At 42.1% G+C, this 7,615-nt stretch overlaps 1 pseudogene; it reads left to right on the top strand.

Annotated features, from left to right (window-relative positions):
- Window positions 1-625: 625 nt before the first annotated feature.
- On the top strand, window positions 626-801 carry LOC148091483 (small nucleolar RNA U3; annotated as a pseudogene).
- Window positions 802-7,615: the final 6,814 nt, after the last annotated feature.

Below are 7,615 nucleotides of genomic sequence, written 5' to 3'. Positions count from 1 at the left end.
AAAGACCGAGAGGCTTTTCATTTTTATAGCCTCTTATCTCCTATTTAGTTGGACCTCTCTGGAGATACCTGCTCTTCTCCCAAGACTGGTTAATTGCTAGGATGTCAGAAGGTAGCTAATGACTGACTTCCTTTTCATAGACTTAATTGTGAACTCATGTCTATACTTTTTCTTGGAGTGGCCTTTCTCACTGCTGGGAACATTCTGAGTTCTGTCATAATTAGAAATGACAGATGTGGCATTTCCAATGCCCACTTTCAATGCTTGTCCACTGTACACCTTGAGACCATCAGGTGATTCTTTCATAAATCCTCCTTATAGACCTTCACTGTCCAATACACTAGCCACTTGCTATGTGTGGTTATATGAACTTTAAAGTAGTTAAAAGTAAGTAAAATTAAAATTCAATTTCTCAGTCTCAGCCCATGAAGTGCTCGGTAGCCTCATGAGGTTAGTGGCTACCATATTGGAGAGTGAAGATATAGAACTTTTCCATTTTCACAGAAATTTATATCGGACAATGTTGGTATAGACTGTGACCTGCTCAACTCAGGCCTCATAGACAGTATTTGAGCCCATCTCCTGAACTGATTTTCCATTCTCACCATTCAAAACAAATGGTGGAAAGACTAGTACTCTCAGGGACCATCTCTATAGTTTGTTACTAGAGGAGTTTCTCTGAGCAGGTAGAGTATCAGAAATGAGGGGATTGGTTTCAATAAGTATCAAGTTACAGTCATGTAAGTGTTCTTACCACATAAAATAAATTTTTAAGTGGTAGAAAATTGGCCAAAATTCTAATAGTGATTGTCTCCAGGTAATGGAACTATAATTACTTTTTTCTTCTTTCATTTCCAGATTTTATTCAATAAGCACATATTCCTTTCTTAATTAATAAAAATTACATTTAAGATCCTTAAACACATTCTTTTTTTTTTTAATCACCAATTTCAAACTAAGATGGTTTTATCCTACCCCTGTCTTTAAGGGAGAAGGCAGTCATTTTGAGCGACTGTTTCTTTAAAAATTATTCTCAGCCAACATCATTTAGTGGAAAGATCTGTATTCCCTTCTACACTAGCATGAAAAGCACCAGGGAGCCTGCATTTGAGTGCCCTAGAGCCCTGTTTAATAGAATCACAGAACATCCCTCTGGAAGAGATGACTCATGAGCACCAGCAGCCCTCTCACCAGGCACTTGTCTGACGTTTTGCCAGGGTCCACATATTTCTAGACTACAGTTCAGAGTCTGGGAATTGAGGCCCAACAGGTTAATGAGGTTCGTGGAGCTGAAGAGGCCTCTAGTTTTATCTCCAAGAAGAGAACCAGGAAAAAAGAAGTCCTCGTTTCCTAAAAGTTGAAGCATGATCATACAGGTTTAATTAGGAACAAGCTGTTTATAACAAATTATGACCTGTATAACGCAGACCACAGTGGACACTCCCAGAGGCTGTCCCATGAATCCTAATTCTCCAAGTCCAGGTTCAGCAGATCTGCCTTGGTGAGGTGGGGTGCTGCCCTGCCAGCCAGAGGAGTGTCCTGGAGTCCCCTTCCAGAGCTTTCCATGACCAAAGGAGATGGCCGAAGAGCTCACGGAAAGCCTCTGTTTTTCTTTGGTACTTGAAACATGAAGCCCTCCTGTTTTCTTGATGGGCACCGCACCCACCTGTGGGAGGCTTCAGAAGCAGGCTGGGCAGCGGTGTAGCGGGAGGAGCTCTGGCTTTGGAGTCAGAATTCTGTCTGAACTTCCTAATGTTTTACTTTGGGTGGAGTTCATCAACATCTCTGAATCCCAGCTTCTTCACCTATAAAATAAGGATAAATAACATTGATCTAATGAGACAGATATGAAAATTAACTGAGAATAGATGGAAAGCAGTTTACAAAAGTCAACAAAATTAATTCCAGTTACCCCTCCTTTTCCTTCTAGAAAGTGATTGGTCCATTAGTGTTGATGGTGAAGGGGAAAGAAAACAAACTGTAAAACTTTTTAAAAATAAGCATTAATAATATTTTATTAAATAAAACTAAAACAAATATGTGACTTTTTCCAAAAGTTCACTGCTTTAAAAGCTCTTACCTCTGGCTTGAGAATCGTCTGTGTTGCTTTTGAGGGTCTTCCAGTGAAACTCGAGCACTCTTGTCAGGGGACAGCGGCGCAGGTGTGTATGCGGGCAAGTCATTAGTAATAGCATTTAAAAGCAGATGCCCGAACCCACTAGTTCCAGGTCCAAGTGGGTTAAGAAGAGACACAGCTGTGGAACAGTTTCATGCCTGTTTTTCTGGGTGTGGGTCCTGGGGGAGTTTTAAAACTTGGTGGCACGTTTCTAGCTCATTTTATCTTTCTTGGTGAATCGAGAGGCTTCTTATCACAAGCAGAGTGTTCTGCTGGTGGAAAAGCTGAATGCCCCTCTGCTCCTAGACGTGAACATGAACCTCTGAGGAAGAGCCCTGGCACAGACTGCTGCGCTGGTCTCGGGGCGTGGGGGCGCTTTGGACCCAGGCTCCCCAGTCGTCCATCTGGTCGCATCACCTTCATCTTCACTGGGCCGCTGCTCCGTTTCCTCACTGTTGGTACTAAAATGCTTCCCATTTAGCATAACACTTCATGTTTTGATGTTGTTTGCGAATATGCCATAAAGAGGCTTCCCGTTTGGATTCCGTTGACTTTTCCTCCTGCCCTGCTTCGTAAGTTTATCCGTTTCTTCTGTACAGCGCCCAGCACTTCCTGCTGGGCCGCGTCCTGGCTTTTAACTTCTCCAGGCGGTTCTCCCCTCAGGCCCAGGCCGGCATTTGCTTGCCGCAGACATCCCTGTAACAGCCCAGTTTCCCTTCTAGACCGTCTGCCTTCCCCGTCCACTCAGCCAGCGCCAGCCTCGGGAGCCCTGCCTGGCCTGCTGCCTTGTGCCCCCGAGAAGCCCTGCTGCCCTTCCGTCTCCTTGGTGGCGACAGTCCGCTGTCCCTGCAGCGACTGCCTGCAGACTGGCAGCGGCTGGCCTCTTCCCCGGAGGGTGAACGTGGCCCTCCTCCAGCACTGCGCCTCTCCCCAGTTAGCTGCCCTGTCTCCGCCGCCCAAGCTGCTGGCAGAGGAGACCTGCAGGTCTGCGGCTTGGCAGGGCATCTCTCCAGCTCCTGCTTGGACCTCCGTCTCTGAGGCAGTTTTCCGCTAACTTGACTTTATCTCTCTCCTGTTGAAAAACCATATTTTCCTGCGTTGGTGTAACTGCATGTAAGAGTTGACTGATTTAATTCCCACATCTTGCCTGGTTCTTTTTCTTTTGATAGTTGCTCTACAGCAAGAGCCTTCTTCCTGGCAACACCGATTCTCTTTCCTCATATTTGTCTCTTGTACTGACTGCTTCGTTTGTTTCCTTTTCCCTGGATGTTGCTACTATTTCTCACCTTCCTGTTTGAGTCTCCGCATGTGCACCTCAAAATTCAGTAGTCTCTCCTTCAGGTTGGTCACTGCCTATCTGAAAAGATCATTTTTGCTCACTTCATTAGTGAAATTTTCACTGCTAGGCAACTCGGAGTGGGAGGGTCTTCCACGTGGTCGCCACCGGGGGTCACACGGAGGCCTGGCCTAGGCCTGACAAGGCACCTTCAGTGACAGGGCACCTGTGGGCTCCTCTGTCCCCTCTGTCTCAGTGACTGTCCCTAACAGAAAACACACATTGCCTTTGACTTTCTTGTCACACAGTGTGTGTTGTTCTGCAGCTTGTGATTTCCACAGCACCATACATTTTTGATTTGACTTCAAATGCGCACAGGGACATGCCTCCATCAAGAGCACAAATGTGCACGTTTGGACAGACGTCTGTGCCTGCGCTTCAGTGCCTGCGCTAGGCGTCCTTCGGCTGCCATTTATAATGGCCACTGCCCCAGAGCTGTAACAGTGAGGGCAGTCTCAGGGTCACCCTACGTGACGGCCTTGTGCGGCTTTCTTCACCACCGGCCGAGGAATTGATGAAGTAGGGAGCACATTTACTATGTTTCTAGGTGACACCAGGTTGGAAGACAGGGTGGTTAGAGCTGGGAAAAATTAAAGTGACCATCTTCAAAGATAAACAGAACACCGTAATAAGTCAGTCAGCAGTATGTTCAGATTGTTAACTAAGGAATTCTAATGTCAAATATAGTGTTATTTCTGGGGAGAGGATGCAAGGAATAATAGTATAAGATGATGAAGGATTTAACTGTAGTAAATTACAGTGGAAATTGTTAGACTATAGTTAGAATAAGGGTTATAATATTACCTAAATATTTTCATTTAGATAGCAGCAATGCAGTCTCAAGATTCTCTTCTCTGTCTCATTGTGAGTAAGTTTAGTAATGGTGGTTAAGGGTCCACTTTCTAGAGTCATACTTTCTAGCTTTAAATCTGGGTTCTACTACTAATTTATGGTTATGTGGGCAAGTTATGTAACTATTTCCTAATCTATAAAAGGAGTAAATGATAGTGCCTACTTTACACAGTGTTCTGCAGATTAAGTTATAATGTATGTAAAGTGCTTACTCAGGGATTGGTCCATAGTAAATTTTCAAATGCTATTATTATTTATTTATCTTAGCGGTTCTAAAATTAGAGTACTGTAATATAGGTATCAGAGTATTTATTATCCTTAAACTAGGGAGTTTTAAAAGTTAGCAGTTCTGAGCTATCATATAAGTCACTTTTGAGATCTTTCTCTTTTTCATGGCAGAGATTTCAGTCACATTACTAACCTGGCTCCAAGTACCACTAGGGAAAGCTGCATAACTGCAGTTGGAACCTGTTTAACAGTATTATCTTTATTCTAACTTAAAATAGTTGATGCCATCCTTCTCTATTCCAGTCATGAGGCTCCAGAACTCAGAGCTAGGAGATAACATAGACACTGAAGGTAAAATTAAAGTTAAGTTTTTAAATAAAATTTTTATCGTAGGAATGAAACATGCTCAAATATATTATTAGATTTGTTAAAGACATTTGTGAACACTGTACTACTTGATCAGAGTATTAAATCCTGCTAGATATAAGTACCATGAGGTCAAGGGTTTTGATATGCTTTGTTCACTGATTCCTCCCCCTGCCCACACACACACAGTTAAAACTATGCCTAGAGCATAGTAGGCACTATTTGAATGAGTGATTACTGAAATTGTTACTTAATTCAACATATAGTATTGGTGGAAATTATTAAATTTATTTTAATAGCTCCTAGCGTACAATTTTTGCACAAAAATAAGTACACTTATTAATAAGTATTTCTTGAAAGAATTAATTTATATGAGTTACAGTATTTATTTTTAGCTAAGGAATACTGTAGAATGGTACTTGCCTGTGAAGGTACTAATGAAGATGAACTTACTTTTAAAGAGGGATAGATGATCCATTTGATAAGTAAGGTATTTTTCATTTTTCCACTGAAACATGCAACTTATTCATAGAAATATTTCTCAGTATTCTTATGTTTCCCCTAGGATGTAGCTCTAGAAGACTTTGTCTCATTTATTTCTGTGCCCAGAAAACCTGGCACATAGTAAGTGCTCAGAACGTTTTTTGGTTTGTTTTTTTTAGGAAACTTTTATTGTCTATCTTTGTTATAATTGATATATTAAGAATTATTTTTACAATCATGTTGTGTTTTTCTCTAACCTTATCCCCTCCAGGTTTCTGTCATCACTTCATTTTACACCTCATTCCATTTTTTCCAACTTAATATTTGTTGTATTGTTTATAATATAAAAAGACAAATAAAAATAAACAACTTAAATGTCCCTCAACATTTAAATGGTTAGGAAACTTTATACTGTGGGAAATGGTGCAGCTATTTAAAAGAATGAGGTAGTTTTATAACTTGGAATGAATTAGGGCAAAAGAAAAGGAAAAGCTAGGAGTATTGGGGTGAGGGCAGAATCCTATAATTACTATTTGAAATAGAGTAGAATTATAAATATTTTGTTTTTGCTGTAATCCTATCAAATGGCTTTTCAAGTTACTTCCCATTGTTTAAAATTGATGACCAGATGGGTCAGCATATGTAATTTTTAATATTCATACAGTTTGGACTAATTTCTCATGGAAGGGTGGCATTTGGGAGGCACTGAAAAAGCTCCTGTTAATTTCTAAAGCAAGTGAATGATGGGCTAAGATCCAAGACGGCAGAAGAGTAGATGGGAGCTACACTCATCTTATCTCAGGACCAAACTGGAAGTACAACTAAATTATAGAACAATCATTGTGAATAACCAACTGAGGACTAGCTGAAGAGAAGTCTTATAACCAAGGACTTACCAAAGGAGCCACATAGAGACTAGTAGGAAGAGTGGAGACTTGAAAAGGGCTGACTCCACTCTCACAGGCAACTGCTGAGGTTCCAGAGGGATATCTCAGCTGCTAAGGACTCCCCTGAGAAGAGTGACATCTAAACCCCAAGGCAGGTTCCCCAGTCCAGAGCACAAGAGCTGGGAAGAGGTACCCACATGTCATCTGGCTTTGAAAAGCAGCTGGGTTTCTGTGAGCCAGAGAGAGACTACCAGAGACACAGGCACCCTCTTAAAAGGCCAATGAACAAAGTTTGGTTTGCAGCCACTTGCCCTGGGCTCCTCGGAGGGAGGAGGAGCAGAGTCTGGGGTTTGTGGCTGTAGAGAAAGAGCTGACCTAGGGTCAGCTACCAGGATCCTTGTGCTGAGTCATTATCCAATACCACAGTCACCATCTTTCTTAGGTGGAGCACTCATCTCTGTGTGGCATCAGCCTGGGGGAAAGCAATAGCCCCATGCTCTGGACTCTCCGTCTCACCTCACCCTGTGGAGCTTATGCCTAGCTGAGGAGTACAGCCAGACGCTCTTTCAGTGACTGAGCCTAACAGGCAGCTGGCAGGTGGAGGCAGATCTTGGGATGCTTTGGGACTTTTGCTGACCTGCCCCTGGGCCTGGTGCTGGTAGAAGCTGGCCTTGGTGAGCAGCTTGGTCTTTCCTGAGTGCATCCACGCCCAGCAGAGGCAGCCACAAACTATGGATCACTGGTAGCTCCAAACAGGTTGACCAGGGCAAGTCACAGGCAGTGTCTGAGTCATGGCAGATCTATCTAATAAAAATAAACAAACACAAATACGCAGACAAAATGGGGAGACAAAGAAACAGGCCCCAAATGAAAGAACAGGAGAATTCTCCAGAAAAAGAGCTAACTGAAATGAAGGCAAACAATGTATCACATATTGAGTTCAAAGTAATAAGGATGATCAACAAAATGAAAAGGGACAAAGAAACTATAAAAAAGGACCAGTCAGAAATGAAGAATAAAATATTGGAAATGAAAAATACACTGCAATAAATAATAGGTTGGATGAAGCAGAGGATAAATCAGTGATTTGGAAGACGAGGTAAAAAATAAAAGACACCCAATCAGAGCTGCTAAAAGAAAAAAAGAATTAAAAAAATAAGGATAGTTTAAGGGACCTTTGACACAACATAAAGTGTAACAACATCTGCATCTTTGGGGTGCCAGAAGGAGAAGAGAGGGAGCAAGGGATTGAAAACCTATTTGAAGAAATAATGACAAAAAACTTCTCTAACCTGGTGAAAGAAAAAGACACACATGCCCAGGAAGTGCAAAGTGTCTCAAACAGGA

The sequence above is a fragment of the Miniopterus natalensis genome, chromosome 14 (assembly GCF_054644295.1).
Source record: "Miniopterus natalensis isolate mMinNat1 chromosome 14, mMinNat1.hap1, whole genome shotgun sequence".
Classification (NCBI taxonomy): domain Eukaryota; kingdom Metazoa; phylum Chordata; class Mammalia; order Chiroptera; family Miniopteridae; genus Miniopterus; species Miniopterus natalensis.
Note: the sequence above shows the minus strand (reverse complement) of the source record. Positions and strands in the feature narration are given on the sequence as shown.